At 40.2% G+C, this 17,443-nt stretch overlaps 1 protein-coding gene and 1 pseudogene across 2 annotated transcripts in view; both read right to left on the bottom strand.

Annotated features, from left to right (window-relative positions):
* Window positions 1-11,794, bottom strand: part of LOC149157263 (sister chromatid cohesion protein PDS5 homolog A-like) — a 167,036-nt pseudogene extending 155,242 nt beyond the window's left edge. The window contains exons 1-4 of the transcript XR_016261210.1: window positions 11,759-11,794; window positions 11,220-11,411; window positions 10,878-11,060; window positions 10,342-10,481 (exon numbers count right to left, since the gene is read on the bottom strand). The product of XR_016261210.1 is annotated as a sister chromatid cohesion protein PDS5 homolog A-like (transcript). The remainder of the gene's footprint in view (window positions 1-10,341; window positions 10,482-10,877; window positions 11,061-11,219; window positions 11,412-11,758) is intronic.
* LOC149157262 (LEAF RUST 10 DISEASE-RESISTANCE LOCUS RECEPTOR-LIKE PROTEIN KINASE-like 2.5) overlaps window positions 11,285-17,443 on the bottom strand; it is a 163,970-nt gene continuing 157,811 nt past the window's right edge. Inside the window, exon 8 of the mRNA XM_089435743.1 lies at window positions 11,285-11,411. The gene's annotated coding sequence lies outside the window, so the exon portion shown is untranslated. The remainder of the gene's footprint in view (window positions 11,412-17,443) is intronic.

Below are 17,443 nucleotides of genomic sequence, written 5' to 3'. Positions count from 1 at the left end.
GAGAGTGAGTTATATCACTCTTACTGATCTGAAATCAGTTCCAAAAAGGAGAGTGTCATACCACTCTTACTTATCCAAAATCAGTTCCAAAAGAGAGTGAGTTATATCACTCTTACTGACCCAAAGACAGTTCCAATTGATCCCAGATCAATATCATCCTAGCATAGGGAGTATGGTAGTTACACAATGCGTCTATCGGTACTACTATGGTCCCTATCTTCATTTCCCTACTCATTGGCCAGATGAGAGGTACTTCGCATGAGTCCCAGACTGCATGGGTAGGATGTCTCAGCAGGAGAAGGATGAACCACTCATCCTGCCTACATGTCGCCATGGGGTATCCCAGGGGAAGGCTGAACCACTCACTGTATGATTGTATCTCGGCAAGAGAAGGATGAACCACTCATCCTGCCTACATGGCACACCACTAGGGGAAGGTTGAACCACTCACCCTATGGTTGCTCATCGCTCCAAGAAGTGCCCCCAAGCCCCCCGAAGCTTCCAGAGCTCAGTGTCCATATCATATAGGACCTTCAGGAGAGAGTCTCTCCACCACTCCTAGTCATTCTCGGAAAGTCAAGAATTTGACCTTTCCCAGGGGATTCATCTGAATATCGGTGACCTATACATTAGTCCCAGAGTGTTGGAGCCTTCTTGCTCCCCGTTGTACCATATCCCAGATAAAGTGGTACCTGATGTCTATATGCATGGAGCGATCATAGAACACAAGATTCCTCAAAAATCAAATCCCACTCTGGTTGTCACAGCAGATCACGATGGTATCCAGCACGTGTCCAAATAGCTCACAAAAGAGATTCCACAACCAAACAGCTTGCAGTGGGAGCAGAAGCGGGAGTGGGAGCGACATTTTTAGAAGCTCCCAGTTTGGGAGCGATTCCGAGAGCGTTTTTTATATAATATATATATTTCTTATATTTTTTGTATTTTGATGCATATATGTCAACAAAAGCATGTAGAATGAGGAATTAGATATAAAAAGCATAAAAAAACATAGATTGAACCATATAACAACAATCATCTAGAAGTTATAATCTTCATCAACCATGTCCACAAGTTAGTAACATACAACATATTGAGTCTCATGATTCATCTCTTAAAGTTTCAAGCTTTCAAAATTCAATATATAACATTTATCATAATTGATCACCAAAGTTGTACTTGTAAGCTAAGTGTAACCATTACAACACAAAATATCTAACATGAAATGAAACAACTTTCACGAAGCATCATATTCATAATTCATTACCAATGAGTTATAATTGCCAACTTCAAACTTCAAACTTAAATTGTCATATATTGTTCAGAAAAAATATCGTAATAAATATGAAAGAGTCAACAGTTATTAAAACTACTAGAAACCAAAAAAGACAAGTAAATCCATCATCTACAGTTTCCCCTTGCCACCACAAGAAATGTCTAATTTCTAAGCAGGTCGTGGTTGTCTTCTAGGAGTCTCCTCCCGCACAATCCCATGACCAGAACTAGAAGGCACATGCCCTCCACGTGAGGATGTACATGGAGGCGGCAGCAGTAAAGGAACAAGACTTGGAGCTCGAGCACTAGCATTGCTACTGGATGGTGGGGGTGGCATAGTTGTTGCTTCATCTTCATCTCTCATAAGTACTGCTTCCAGATCTTCAAGATGTATAGTGCCATCCTCCAAATAATCATCCTCTGGGTGGTTGTCCCAAATTTTATATATTGGATCCTCATAAACCCGATCACAATAATGACTAAACAACTTCAAGTTGTAGTGCGCATAAACCAAGCTTTCTGCCCGGTTTTTATTGAGTCTGTTTCTTCTCACATTATGTATGAAGTTGTAGGTGCTCCAACACCTTTCTGCAGAAGAAGTATTTACAACTTGTGAGAGAAATTGTTTTGCCAATTTTGGCAAAAGTCCCATGCCGCCATATGCTTCCCAGCATGTGAGAGCATCAATTTGTCTCTATCTTCCACTGCATGCAAAGAACCAAACAAACCAGCGCAATTGAAGTATCTGCCTAATTCAGGACGCAGATTAGCACACTCCTCCCTGTCAGCTACCAACTTGTCTAATGCTTGCATATATCCTGTAGATACCTCTGGATCAGTATGGGGTTTGACCCTAACCCCACCCCCAGGTGCAGGTTGGCCCAACCAAGATGGAGAGTAGTATTTTGGCATAAGGATATACGCCAAGGCATGTAGTGGAACATTATGTTTATGCCACCGTGTACACACACAATTGTGAATTAGAGTATACAAGTTGGGATCATCTTTCTGAACAATATCTTTGATTTGCCCCAACATGGTATCCATCTGCTCATACACCTACCCAATAACTGGTTTATTTGTATCTGCAAAACGAATCATGTTATAAATGGGTTTGGTGAATTCCAATACTTGCCTCATACGTGCCCAAAATAGACCATCAAGAGTGGTCTCCTCCACCTGTTCAAAACCTTGCTTGTCAGCTACATTTGTAGCCCTTTCCTTTAATACTTGCCAATGTGGACTTGATACCATGCTAGCCTATGACTCTCTTACCTTCAAAAGGCGCCTGAAGGTGAGGTAATAGCTGGCAAATCTAGCCTTCGCAATCTTCAACGGCTCCAATCTTGACTGACTGCAGAAAAGCCCATGGGTATTGCTATGATTTGTAATAAATTTTATCATTTGTTTGCCTCTCTTGTACAAATCACCAATCCATTTGTATTGTTGGTTTTTGTTCTTAATAATATCATGCATCAAAAGGTTCATTGTGTGAACCAAACACCCAAACCAAAATATGTTGGGGTATTTATCCTCAATAATTGCTCTCGCTACCTTACAATTAGCAGCGTTATCAGTGATGACTTGGATGACAGTGTATGGCCCAATACGTTCAATTGTTTCAAGTAATGGTTTTGCAATGTTGATGTCAATCTTGAACTTCTCTGAGTAATCATATGCTGTAAGAAAGTTGGCACCACTAACAAACACGACAAGAACAGTTATCAATGGCTTGCCCTTTACATTTGTCCATCAATCAAATACAATGGACAACCCATGCTCAGTCCAAGAATTTGTCATTCTACTCAAAGAATGTGATATTTTTTCTTTTTCATGATCAAGTCCAACGGTTCTAGCCTTGTCATACCCAGGGCTCTTGTATCCTTTAGGGGCATCATTTATGGCAAGAAACCATTTCATGCCAATAAGGTGAGCGAAGAACATTAAATGGTATCCCACATGCATAGAGAAACCGATAATTTTTTGAATCCACATCATTCCTACACCATTCATCAAGGAAATCTGATATGGTTCTATGCCTTAAAGAGATGTTTGGTCATGTGCCTCCATATCCACTGCCATGGGAGGATGTTGAAGGAGTTCTTTGTGCATGTTGATGTGATTGTGAGTTATGTTCAAAGAAACCCTTTGATTTTTTAAATTTGTATCGGGCTTCCTCCTCTTCCCTTATGTATTTGGCTCTATCTGTCGCTAACACACTTGCACAAGTTTTGATTCCTATTGGTTTATCTTCATCCCATGACCTTTCCCACAGAGGTGCCTTTTAGCACGGGTGTATGAACCTGTGTAAGTTTTGTTGCAATGGGGGAAATCAAATTTAGTGGTTCCACCCCCTTTCCCTCCTTCAAGCCTAGAAACATATTTCCACAATGGGTTTTGGTCTTGTTTAGTTTTTTGGGATGAATCATGTTCACTCTCTTCGTCCTCACCAAGGTACTCCTCTTCGGGGTTTCCATCAAATCCACTATAACCCACTTCTTCATCCTCTTCTTGATCAACCCTCCTCCTTCTACTCTCCAACACCATAATAACCAAAAAAGAAACCAAGAAGAAGAAAATGTCAAGCCATATAACCATGATGTCTGAACTTTGAAGTTTTGAGTCTGCAAAAAAAATGGAGGAATTGGAATGGAAAATAGAGAAAAAATAAATATTTATTTAGCAATAAACATAAAAAAAATGCTAGATTAGAGTGTAGATCCTACCTCTTTGGCCTTCAATCCCAAGCTCCAATCTCCCCTTGCAAGCTCCTCAAGCTCCTCTCTTCAAGCCCTAAACTCTCTCTTGCTCAAGCCCCAAACTCTCTCTTGCTCCACTTTCCCTCAATGGATGAAGTGAATAATCGGGAGGGGGGAGGGTCTATTTATTCCTTTCCCCCTCCCCTTTTCCTCCCTTTCCTCCCTCCCTTTATCCTCCCTTTCCTCTCTCCTCCTCCGCCGTTGGTCGTCGCCCTCTCTCTCAGTCGTGCGTCTTTTTTGGATGGGAGTGTTTTCAAAGAGGGGAGCGGTCAAGAGCGATCGCTCCCCAACCGCTCCCTCCTCTAGATCGCTCTCGATCGCTCCCTCCTCTGAAAAAACGTTCCCAGAGCGTATGAGAGCAGTCAAGGAGCGAACACTCCCGAAAAAAACAGGGAGCGTTTTTTTTTGTCGAGAGCACTTTTGGGAGTGCGCTCCCGACTAGCTCCCGCTCGGAGCGCAAATTGGAAGCGGGTACGTTTGGGGGGGGGGAGGGGGCGCTCCCCCACAACCCTAAGATTCCAACACATGAGCGTCGAAAAATCAAGGCATGTAAATATTTGGGTTTGATTCCCCCTTTCTTGATAATTACTTGTGATGTGTGTTGGCTTATTTTTCTTCTTTATTACGTTATCTTTTATCAAGAAATTACTAAATCAAAAGTGCATGAAGATCACAAGATATAGGCACTCAGCAAAAGCAAAACCCCTATCAAGGGGAAAACCCAGTCAAACTCTTCCACTAGTAGATTCAAATGAGACAATCCAAGACCCTTTGACCTAGACAAAGACCTCCAATCACCAAGTTAGCCCTTCCTTCAAGTAGATGAACTTTGCCAAAGTCTCAAAGTGTCAGCTTCTCAAATGAAACTTCAATCCAAAATTTTAGCCCCAGCTACAGTCTTTCAGACCTGCAGCTACTTCATAAATTTTGGCCCTTGCAACTTGCCTAGAAACCCTAGAAAACTCGCACATGTGAGAGAGAGAGTGCTCCAAACTTCGATTTTGCTTCTTCCTTGAATTAGGTCTTCTTTCCTGCAATTTGCTCTTCATTTTCGTCCTCTTTCTCTTGTATATCGAACTTGTTGAGTGTGTGCCAAATGAGTTGAACTCCTCTTCTATTTATACTACTTCTGTTGGGTCGAATAGCCCTAATCTGGGTCGACTTGGTGAGGAGGCGACAAATGACACTTTTGACTGGAAAATAGTTTTCTTTACATGATACAAATGCCCAAGAAGGGTCTAATAAATGTGACAATGACTCTTATGACTCAAGGCTAAACCTAGAAACCTTCAACAGATGCTATGACCTAGAAAATAAATGAAAGAGCATGGAACCCATGCTTCAAAATAATTTTTCTTTCACACTAAAAATTTTGTTTACATCATGACACAAATACAATTATGAATACCGACACTAGTTACATTCTTCAACACTTCCTCTTAACTAGGGAGGTATTCATAATTATACACACATATATATAGGTACAAAGATGAACTCAAAACGATATGATCTATGAAGAGTCACAGCACACGCAGTGCTAAAGATTAGGTATTGTTGGGTGTGTGTTATATTCTTTCCACGACCAGGCCCACGTGTTGTACGTTGTGTCAGGTGCAGCGAGGGGTCATAGGGGGGATGGCAGCCCCCCCTGTCAAGGGGTTTGTAGGGGGGTGGTAGCACCCCTACACAGGGTCCGTGGCAGCGCCCCAGGAAAAAAAATTATGCGGACCCAAGGATGGGGGGCAAACCCAAAGATGGTGGGCAGACCCACCCGTGGTTTTGTGCATGGGTTTTGAACATGGTTTTGGGCATGATGGTTTTCTTCCCATGGTATTTTGTAGATCCAATCAAGGGAACTACGTTTATGTTCTAATCCAAGGTTAATGGATTGGGGTTTATGAATTCTTCCGCATGTATATATATGTATTGTAACATTGAAAGGAATATAATGAAAAAAACAGTCTGGTAGTCTCAGTTTTAGGATCCAGGGAAAATATGTGTATATTTGTTTTATGTTCTCGCCATTGTATATTTTTCTGTTTTAAGAATTCATTTGCAGGTAACTTTTGTACAGGGTTAAAACCTACAAATACTTGACTAAGGTATCTAACCGGGTGGGACTAAGGTGTGTTCCAAGCTTTAGCCACTATAGGTACCATCAGGCTTCAGCTCTAACACCAACCCAGGGATCTAGGTATCGTATCCAAGGTCGGAGCTGCACAAGACCAACAATACCGTCCCTACTTCGGGATCTAGACATCATCACATAGGTCAGCCAGATGTCCTCCCAAGCATCAGGCACTCAGCCCCAGATGCTTCAATTCTCCATATCTACTAAATCTATAATGTCAACTAGTCTAAGCATGCTTCTGAAATATTCGAACTTCTTACTCAAAAGAGATTTTGTTAACACATCAACTACTTATTCATCAATCGGAATATATTGTAGCTTCACCACCCCATCTTGCACCAAACTTCTAATATAGTGGTACTTGTTAATGATATGCTTCGTCTTGGCACGAAACATGGGTTCTTCAGACATCTTGATGTTTCTTTGATTATCACAGTTTATAATTGTAGGATCTAATGGCCCTCCAAACAATTATGATAGAAGCTTTCTTAACCAAACTGCTTCTTTTCCCACTTCACATGCAGCAATTTATTCGGCTTCAACACTACTCAAAGCAACTGTATCTTGTTTTCTACTCATCCAAGAAATCATTATGGATCCCAAACTGAAACAACCACTGGTAGTGCTTCTTCCATCTATCTCACTGCCACACAAATCAGAATCGGTAAAACCTATCAATTGAATCTCCTTCCCATCATATTTTAGGCATTGATGAATAGTTCCACGTAGGTATCTCAAAATGTGCTTTGCAACTATCCAATGATCATAACGAGGTTCCATCTGAAATTGACTTAAAACATTTACAGCAAAGCACATATCACGTCTAGTGTTCCACAGCAGACCCACAAATGTTAATGTCCTCATCAGCGACCTTGAACATCAAGCATTTGTCCACATAACAAGATCTGTTGCGCAAACCCTAGTCTCTCTGCACACCAGACCAATTTCACCATCTTGATGAGCCCCTCGAGGCTAGATGCTTGATATTTATCCTGAGGAACTCAGTGCGGCCAAACCAAGGGTAACCAGGCTCCAAGAGATGTTGGATCTTGTCGTTGTAAACATCAATGGTGAGAACTGTGTGATCCATCTCGTGCGTCATCTTCTCGCACAGATGTGGACCGATGAAGCCTCCCGCCCCAATCACATAGATCGTCATTGGCGAGATTTCACCTCCATCAAGATCAGTCCTCCGCACTGCCATCGCTCCCAACTTCAAATTCCAACACCTCGGATGTGTTGTATTCTTAACGTGTCTCCATCATGTCCCTTAGGTTCTCGTTCATAATTTCACTTGAGCCAAATCCCTAATCTTGTAATGTTCCTTTTTCTGGTATTCCTTATGGCATGCATACGATGGACTTTCAGAGTTGGGGGCAAACAAGTCATAGGTGCAGGTTGGCATCATCAGCGGGCCCACGGGCTTTTGGAGGGGTTTTGAGGAGTTTTTATGGGGTCCAATGGCATTCGCTTGGTATATTCCATCATCTACACAGTTTGCCTTTCATTCCGTGGCATTCCAACAACTTTCAAAAAATAGAGTTATTTATGGGCCTGACTCAATTAATTACGCTTAAGGTGGCATTTCGAGAGGAATACTTGGCAAAACACCTTAGTGTAATAGCTCATTGGAACCAGAACGAGAAGATTTACAGGACGAGATGGTTATAAGTGATTTTCAGTGACCTAAGGAAACATGGTGGCCAATTTACCCTTTTCCCACATTAAAAAGAATATTTTAATTGAAATAAAAGAGAGAAAAGTGCTCCATGATTAAAATAATAATAAAATCGAAGGTTCTAGAAGGGTCCATCAGATTTATAAATGAGGAGGAGGAGGCCATTAGAAGACATCTTAGATTTGATATTACTTCTAGTATGAGAGGTTGACTTGATTGGTAGCCCCAGGACAGAAACCCTCGGGTGTGCTAGTGGGTGTTGGACGAAAACCCAATAACCATGAGGAGATCTCACTCAGAAATCTCACAGTGCTTCAGTGGAGTTTGGAGAGAGCAGTTTTGCCATAGTTGGTTTGCAGCAACCTTCTCACCGATCCATCTACATCGTTGCTAGAGCCATTCATCAGTTGGGTTAGAGATCTTTTTATGGGTTTTGCTCTACTTGCTTAGCAAGCTCAGGTTCCACTATTCCTTCATGTTAACGTACTCTTTTCAGTGGATTAATAAAATGGCTCAGTGATTTTATCGACATCTATTTGTGTAGTATTTGTTGGTTATGTGTCTATTTCGTTTATTTAATTGTTCAAGTTTATTTCTGGTATCTACTGTTCAAATTCCCATTTGTGACATTACAAATCTCCAAAGTGATAGAGGGCTAGTATTAAATCCTAACTCACCTAGACCAACAGTGGAGATTCTCAGATTAGATCTAACTTAAATAATTAGATTATTTATCCCTATAAACTTAAGCCCAATAGCCAACATTAATCATAATGTGTTTTTCCTAAGATAAAACCTAGGAAGGAAATCATAATACTGGCTACAATAAAACAAGCAACCAAAGAGGACTCTCTCCTGCATGCTAGACACTTAGCCTAAGCAGAAGAACTTTTGATGCTACAAACATGAACATATCTATCTTTAAGAAGCAATTATTGGGGTTTGAGATGGCTAGCAGTGAAACACTCAAATTGATGAGGTCCGAGGATGATGCCAAGCAGTATTAAACAATTTGCCCAGAAAGTACAGTAGCACTGCCTCCAGACAGCCTATTTTGATTAGCACCTCAACCAGGATTCCAACCAAACTACATAGAAGCCATAATGCTCAGTTTAATTGACTTTTCAATGTTATAAGATTGCTATCACCTTCATGCATCCTTCAAAATGAGGAAGATCGCAATCTGATATAAAGCCCCAATGAAGAGACCCGGATCTGGAGATGAATAGAAGCTTAAGACATGACCTGTAACCAAGTTACCATCTTAGCAAACCAGCAAGCACTGCAACTAGTTACCCAGAGGCCTCACTGGATGGCAGTAGTCTCATTAGCGGTCCCAAATTTCATAGTAAATCTTTTGTTGAGGTAAAAGTTTCATTTTGTATTAAGGGGCAATAGATGTTAATGGAATATTATTTTCATCTTGAGGGTTAATGCTGGAGTATTAACACTAGAGTAATATTAGAAATCTAATTCAGTATTTAATAGAGCATTATAAAGGTCACATGAGCATTAAGTGACCATCATTAAAGTTAAGTGTTAGTTAAGTGATGGTAGTTAGAAGAATTCAGTAGATCAAGTACCCAACATATAAATAAAAAAGTCGCCGACCCCAATGTACTGATAATTCCTTTTAATAAAAGTTCTTATTCCAGATCTCCCATCCGGGTGTACTCTTATTTTTCTGCATTACTTGGGTTAAAGCATTAAAGCAGGGGTTAAATACTGATAATATTAGGAATAACTGAGACCAATAATAAACAAGATTAATGTCACAATGTTTCATTGCATTAAAGCAATAAAGTAATAAATGCTTGAGAGTTGTCATAGCTAAGGGACAGAGTCACAGAACCCAATAGCGTACTGGATCTCCCAATATTTACAAGTATATAATTCTTACAACTAGGTTACAAATTTCCTGTGTATCTATTTATTTAATCCATTTACATTAGATCATTTTTTGACAATATTTCATACAGTGCGCTTATATTTACCATATTTGTCTTCAAATTTTGGCATAAACTACCGAAACAACGAACAATCTGCATATTTCTTTTGAGTACTCTGCTTTGATATTTCCTCTACAAAGAAAAATGAAAAAGGAACCATTGTCTCTAAAGACAAACTGTCTTACAATCATATTAAAACTTACGAAACTAGTAATAGCAACATTTTCTTGGAGAAAATACTACTTATATTATATAGGGAAGAATATGTAGAAATATTTTTAATACTCCTCTTGACCCTGTCCTGAATCCACGAATGAGTGAGAGCAACAATTATTAGAATACCACAAATACTTTCTTGAGTCAGATAAGATAACATGAAAGAGGAACAAGATCCTTCTATCTGTGATAAGTTTGTTCAGTAACTGTAAAATAACAAAATATCCCCTGCATTTCCCACATTTCCTTGTTCATTAATAGCCTGCACTAATTCAATGAATGTGAATGACCAAATCAATTGTCGGACAAACAACATAAGTATCTTTTGCTCACCGTTGGTTATGAATGAAACGGCCTGCCTTTGCTATGATTTGCACTACCCTATCTTTAAGGGATTCATCATCTTCCAAAAATAGACGGTACAAGTCTTCTTCAGATCCTTTCAGAAGGAATGGGAAAAAACTTGCAATTTTCTGGAGAAAACAAAACAAACACTCTATTACACAATTTTAATGGTAGAAATTTCAATGGCAACAAGAACTTGAATAGACACCCAAACTCATGAATTACCCATTCATAAGGACATGAAATACATTAAAAACAAGGGATAAAGTGTTTCAGCATCAATGTAATCTTGATGACCAGAGCTAGAGAAGTAAGGCGAGATAATTTTATTAAAGTCCAACGAGTAACCAAAAGAGTGGGTTATTGGGACTAAAAGAGTACATCCAGTGAAAATACAGAGTGGAAGAACAAAAGCAACTCCTACATCAATGCTAAAAGCACAAAATAGTTTCTGCTCTTTAATCCCAGGTTGACAAAACTGTATCATTATCTCCATTAACAAATTGCATTTACATTCTACCTACCAGAAGAAGATCAATTCCAGCATTTAGCAGACTCTGATTTGATGCCATTTTATTGGCTAAGGACTGCCCTAAGACAGCTTTCACATGGTCTGTGCCAAATAATATATAACTGCATTTTAAAGAAAGGATTTTCAAAAATTCATGCTGTGGATGTCTTTCTCCCATTCTCTTGAGCAAATCATCCTGTGAAAAATATAAAGGTCTGGTATTAGGTCCCTTGACCTTTTATTCATTGTAATCATTACTAAGTACATTTACGTAACAAGAGAAGACCATTGAAACCCATAGCTGTATCCAACTGTCAATTAAAAGAACAAGACCCATAAGACAGATGCAACTTACACGAATGGCATGAGCATTTGCAAATGTTGTCTCTGGATCAAGCAACTGTGATAAAGCCTTGAAGATATTGTTATCCTTCATTTGATGCAACTTTTGAAAGCTTTCCTCAGCTCTTACAGGATCAATAAAGCAAATAGACATCGTCTTTAGCCCCTTCTGAATCTTCCTCTGCAATTCAGCAGAATCTTTCTCCTTCACATCCACAGGCCCCTTAGTCAGTTAACAGTAAATGAAAATTACAATAGACATCTTCAATGAAATTTAGAAGTCACTTCTATGTAATTACAAGAAACTAGATGGTAAGGGATCCAATCCATTTATAAAATTTATTCTCGACGACAGAAACCTGCCAGCCAATAGGTTTCAGTAAGAGAAAAACATATGTCCATCAAAAAGTATTCTCTCACACAACTGCCAGGAATATTCTCTCCACTGATGAAAAAATGATACGCATTTTTATGCTGACCAGCCTATCAGTATTGGTAATGTGACGTGTGAGCATGTGTAGGGAGACTTATGGACAGGGACAGTAGGTGTACCATTGGACGCAACTCACTTAGGATCGATGACGACATTGTCGAGCATTTTGGGAAACCATGTATAGTGGAGGCAAGGCCTCAAGGGAGTTATCAGCAGATCCAAGGCGGAGAGAGGGTTGTCCGTAGGATTACTCTTGAGCATTCCAACAGACTCTTGATCATACTCTTTGGGACATACCCACCAATCATCCTCCAGTGCTTCTTACAGTCACAAAGATTTTGGTTGTTGCACTTTGACACTCTCCATTTCGGCAGCAGGGCATGAGGGACGCACCCTAGGCACTTGGATGAGACACCACGTGTCTTGGGCCGAGAGGAGACTCTCTAGTTGAGACACTTGGTAGGTGCACGAGTTGATGGTTACAAACTTAGGGATGGCATGGTTGATTGTCGAGGTAGCATATGTTCCACCCCTAGGCTTACACTTGGGGAGGTGATCGAGAGGGAGTTACATGGTGTTTTTTCAGTTGGATAGCTTGAGGCGTTAGGGGAGCATGAGGTGTGGAGGAAAGTAGTCCTTGTTGGCAGGATGATGCCTAGGCTTCTGGTAGTTCCCAAGCACATCATCAGGGCTTGGGATAACAGATCTCGATGTGTGATTTGGCAGGCACAAAGCAGTTGGATATTTGCGGCACAGGTTCTTAATGCTCGGTGCCTACATATTTGTTGATTCGGGGTAGCATCGGATGTGCTCTAGCCTTGAAAATTGGTGGAGAGGCTAAAGTGCATGAGATCTCCAATACCCAAAAAGGGTTTGTGGAGATTCTAAATAGTTTGGGAGATAGTTGAATTGAGGCTTCTGTGATCCATAATAGTTGAAAGAATAACTTCGGCGTAAATCACATGTAGACAGACATTTGTCGACGCGTTTCGAACCAACAAGTGTGGTTCATCGTCAGGACAAGTTGAAGAAACAGATCCAGCTTAGCATGTTAAATAGTCTGAGCAGAGACTCCAACGGCTAAATCGACCAACGGCTAATTTTGACCTTAGGACCCAGGTCAAATTATTATTCATTAATTTAAAATTATTATTATTTTTAATATTAATACATAAAATATTTTTAATGCTTAGTTTTAAAAATTAATTAATTAATTTATTAATAAGTATATATATATATATATATATATATATATATATATATATATTAAAGTTATAATATTAGGTTATTAAGATAAAAGTTAGGATTAAAAAATAAATAAAATACTTTTAGTGGTTAGTTTAAGAAGATAATTTACTTACTTATTTAAATTATTTAATAATTATTGTTAAAATAATAGGTTGTTAAGGACGAGAATAATTTCAATGGTTAGCTTAAAAAGTAATTTATTAATTTATTTATTAATAATCACATCTATATATATATATATATATATATAGATATATTTTTTTATTTATTTTTTAATTAAAATCATAAAGTCAGTTGTGTTCCCAGTTCAGCAAACAATGTCCTCCAAAAAGTTGATGTGAACTTAACATCACGATCCGAGATTATTACCTTAGGAAGCCCATGCAATTTCAACACATTTTGCATGAAAATATGAGCAATTTGCACAACTTTATACGTGGATTGTACCGGTATGAAGTGTGCTGCCTTACTTAACTTATCCACTACCACCATAATAGAATCATTATTTTTCTTCGTTCGAGGCAACCCGGTTATAAAGTCCATGGAAATAGTTTCCCATTTCCATTCCGGAATGGGTAATGGTTGTAGCAGCCCTGCTGGATGCAAATGCTCCGCCTTAATCTGTTGACATTCTAGACATCGCGCTAGATATTCAGCTACCTCCTTCTTCATTTTTGGCCAATAGTATTCCTTCCGAAGTGCGGTGACCATTTTCTGGTATCCTGGATGCCCGGTGTAATGGCTGACATGAAATTCGTCCAGAATCAGTTTTCTAAGACTATCTTCATTGGGTATATACAGCCTTTTATGAAAGTACAGCATTCCGGCATCGTCTAATTCGTATCCCTGTTGTACTTCCTTATCAGAAAGTTGTTGTACCTGCTGTTTAATTTGCTGATAAACAGCATCTTGTTCAGCTGCTAATTTTATCTTTTCAAGTAAAGTACTCTGCCATTTACTGACCGAAATTCTGCACACACATTGCACCTTTTGACTCAATGCGTCAGCTACCCGGTTCTCCTTTCCCTTCAAATGCTTAATTTCAAAATCAAACCCACTTAAGAAGTCTGCCCAACGAGCTTGTCTCGTATTTAAGGTGGGTTGGCTGAAATAGCTTGTTAAACTGTGATGGTTTGTCAACAACAGAAATTTTCTTCCCAAAAGGTAATGTCGCCACATTTTCAGTGCATGGATAACGGCTGCCAATTCCAAGTCGTAAGCAGAGTATTTCTGCTCATGTTCCTTTAGCTTTCTTGATTCGTATGCAATTACTCTTCCCTCTTGCATCAGCACTCCTCCCACACCTTCTTTGCTCGCGTCAGTACAGACCACGTAATCCTTATTAGGATCAGCTATACTCAAAATGGGCGCTGTGGTGAGTAAGTGTTTAAGCTGCTCAAAGCTCCGCTGACATTCTGAGGTCCACTTAAATACCTTCCCCTTCTTTTGTAAGGAGGTGATAGGGTATGCTACCCTTGAAAAACCTTCCACAAACCTTCTATAATAGCCAGCTAGCCCCATAAAGGACCTAATATCTGCCACGTCCTTTGGTATGGGCCATTCCATTATGGTCCTTATTTTTTCAGGGTCTACTGCAATCCCCTCCTTGGTGATTATATGGCCTAAGTATTGTATCTCCTCCCGGAAGAAATCACACTTACTAAACTTTGCATATAACTGATGTTCTCGCAAAGTTTGCAGCACCACTCTAAGGTGTTCCTCATGCTTCTTCCTCGATCGGGAGTAAATCAGAATATCGTCTATGAATATCAACACAAATTTATCTAAAAACCTGTGGAACACATTGTTCATCAAACACATGAAGGTAGCAGGTGCATTGGTCAGACCGAAAGGTAGCACCACGAACTCGTAATGCCCATACCGCGTTCTGAAAGTTGTCTTAGCGATATCTTCCTCTTTAATTCTAATCTGATGATAACCAGATCGCAGATCGATCTTAGAGAACACTGTTGCCCCCTTCACTTGATCAAAAAGTTCGTCAATCCGGGGCAAAGGATATTTATTTTTGATTGTGAGCTTATTCAGCTGACGATAATCAATACACATCCGAAAAGTTCCATCTTTCTTTTTGACAAATAACACTGGGGCTCTCCAGGGTGATACAATGGGACGGATGTAATTTTTGTCTAGCAGCTCCTGCAGTTGCATTTTTAATTATGTTAATTCTGGTACGCTCATTCGGTATGGTGCCCGTGACACAGGTGCTGCCCCCGGAATCAATTCAATGGTAAAGTCCACATCTCTTTTAGGTGGTAATCCTGGTACTTCCTCTGGAAAAACATCTACAAATTCTTGCACCACCGGGATGTTGCCCAACATAGCAGTTTTATCTTTCTGATTTGCGTAACCCACCTGAATAGCGTAAATCTGACATTTCTTTTTGATGCATTTAGCTAACTGAGATGCTGTAATGGGTCGAATCCGTACGGGATGCTTGATCCCTTGTAGTTCTTGCTGCTCTCCTAGATCATTTTTATAGTAAATGGTTTTAGTCTTGCAGTTCACCAAGGACCAGTGTTTCTCCAGCCAATCCATCCCAATCAGGATGTCATATGAACCCAAGGGTAGTACGTTCAGGTCCACCACTATTGGCTGTCCCGCTACAGTTAAAGAGCAATTATTTATTTTTGCCAAAACCCGTCTCTTGGCTGCTGTAGCTAATTGGACCAACCACGGATTTCTGAATTTTTCAGATTGTAACTTACACTGTTCTACTATCTTTGGGCTAATATAACTTAAAGTAGCTCCTGGATCAATAAGAACAGCTATAGAAAGGTTTGAAATTTTACCTTCAAATTCCACCATAGTCGGCTGGTATTCCGCTTGGCGGTCTTCCAAGGCTGCGTTAATCCTTGGTACACTACGTGCCACGTCCCCAACGGTCGATGCTTCATGAATTTGGGATATCTAGTCCGTCCCCTTTCGCTGTGGGCAGTTTTTAACATAGTGAGGTCCTCCACAGCCCCAGCATTGAACTGGGGGTCTGGTCATCCCTTCACCTTCTGGCCTAACAGGCTGTTCACTTACTCTAGATTCACTTATTGGCCTAGCTCGGGGCGCACGTTTCGCTACAGTTCTGCTGTTTAACCCTTTACCAGCTCCCTTACCTCCATTACTGCGACCTCCTTTGCTGTTTCCAAACATCCGACTACTCTTTTTTTCATTCCATTTTTTATTTGAAGCATCCCCCTTCTGTTTATTCTGTTGGTAGCAGATCCTTGCTTTACGAATAGCCTCATCCATGGTCCTAGGATTGTCAAACTCAATCCTCTCTCTTATATATGAAGGTAAGCTGCTCACAAACCTTTGTACCTTGGCTTTTTCCTCTTTGATATAAGGTACATAACGTAGCAGAGAAGTAAAGCGGTTAATGAACTCGTCCATAGTCTACTGCCCCAGTCTTAAATCATGGAATTCTCTTGCCTTTTCATCGTAGAAGCGCTCGGTCAGGTATCTTTCTTTGAAGTATTTCTGAAACTTCTCCCATGTGATGGTCCGTTCACTTACCCCCTTGACAATCTTGATTTCCTCCCACCACAGGGTTGCTTTACCTTGTAACAGGAAGATAGCTAGTCGCGCCTTCAAGTTATGATCATACTCGTACAACTGAAAATATTTGTTCATATTTATTAGCCATGCTTCAGCTGCTTCTTCCTATTCTCCATCAAAATGTGGGGGTTTAATTTTTCGAAATTCTCCCTGCAGCTCCATTCTCTGACGTTTTGAGGTTTGTTGTTCTGGTACATTATCAGAATGATCCTCCTTACCTTCTAAATTTTCAGGTCCAAACTGATAGTCTTGTTCTTCTGTCATCCTCTGCTGTTCCGCGCTGGGATTAGATAAGGGGGGTTCTGCCTGTCCGACAAACTTTTCAGAATTCTCTCTTGTTCTACTGTCAAACGCGCGTTGTCTTCTCGTAATCGTGCCATCTCATTTTTCAACTCCTGAACAGTTTCCAGTATTGCGAGATTGGTACTTCGTGTTTCCTCACCCAACTGTACCCACAGCTCTGGGTTTTCCCGAGGGTTGCTGCCGGCTCCTTGCATTGCACTACTTTTTTCCTGGCTCAACTATCAGCTGTTATATTCCTGTATCTCACCCCTAAAGAGACAGAAACAGCAGTTAATTAATTTATTAACTTTTATACGTATACATGGTGTAAGCTCCTGCACAGTGAAACATGTCATTCTTGAGGCCACAGTGTTGAAACTGGGCTCTGATACGAATCAAGAAAGTTAAAGGAACATGAGCAGAAATACTCTGCTTACGACTTGGAATTGGCAGCCGTTATCCATGCACTGAAAATGTGGCGACATTACCTTTTGGGAAGAAAATTTCTGTTGTTGACAGACCATCACAGTTTAACAAGCTATTTCAGCCAACCCACCTTAAATACGAGACAAGCTCGTTGGGCAGACTTCTTAAGTGGGTTTGATTTTGAAATTAAGCATTTGAAGGGAAAGGAGAACCGGGTAGCTGACGCATTGAGTCGAAAGGTGCAATGTGTGTGCAGAATTTCGGTCAGTAAATGGCAG

The sequence above is a fragment of the Pinus tabuliformis genome, chromosome 5_2 (genome assembly GCF_031772625.1).
Source record: "Pinus tabuliformis cultivar Carrire ecotype Pingquan chromosome 5_2, CPIR1, whole genome shotgun sequence".
Lineage (NCBI taxonomy): Eukaryota > Viridiplantae > Streptophyta > Pinopsida > Pinales > Pinaceae > Pinus > Pinus tabuliformis.
Note: the sequence above shows the minus strand (reverse complement) of the source record. Positions and strands in the feature narration are given on the sequence as shown.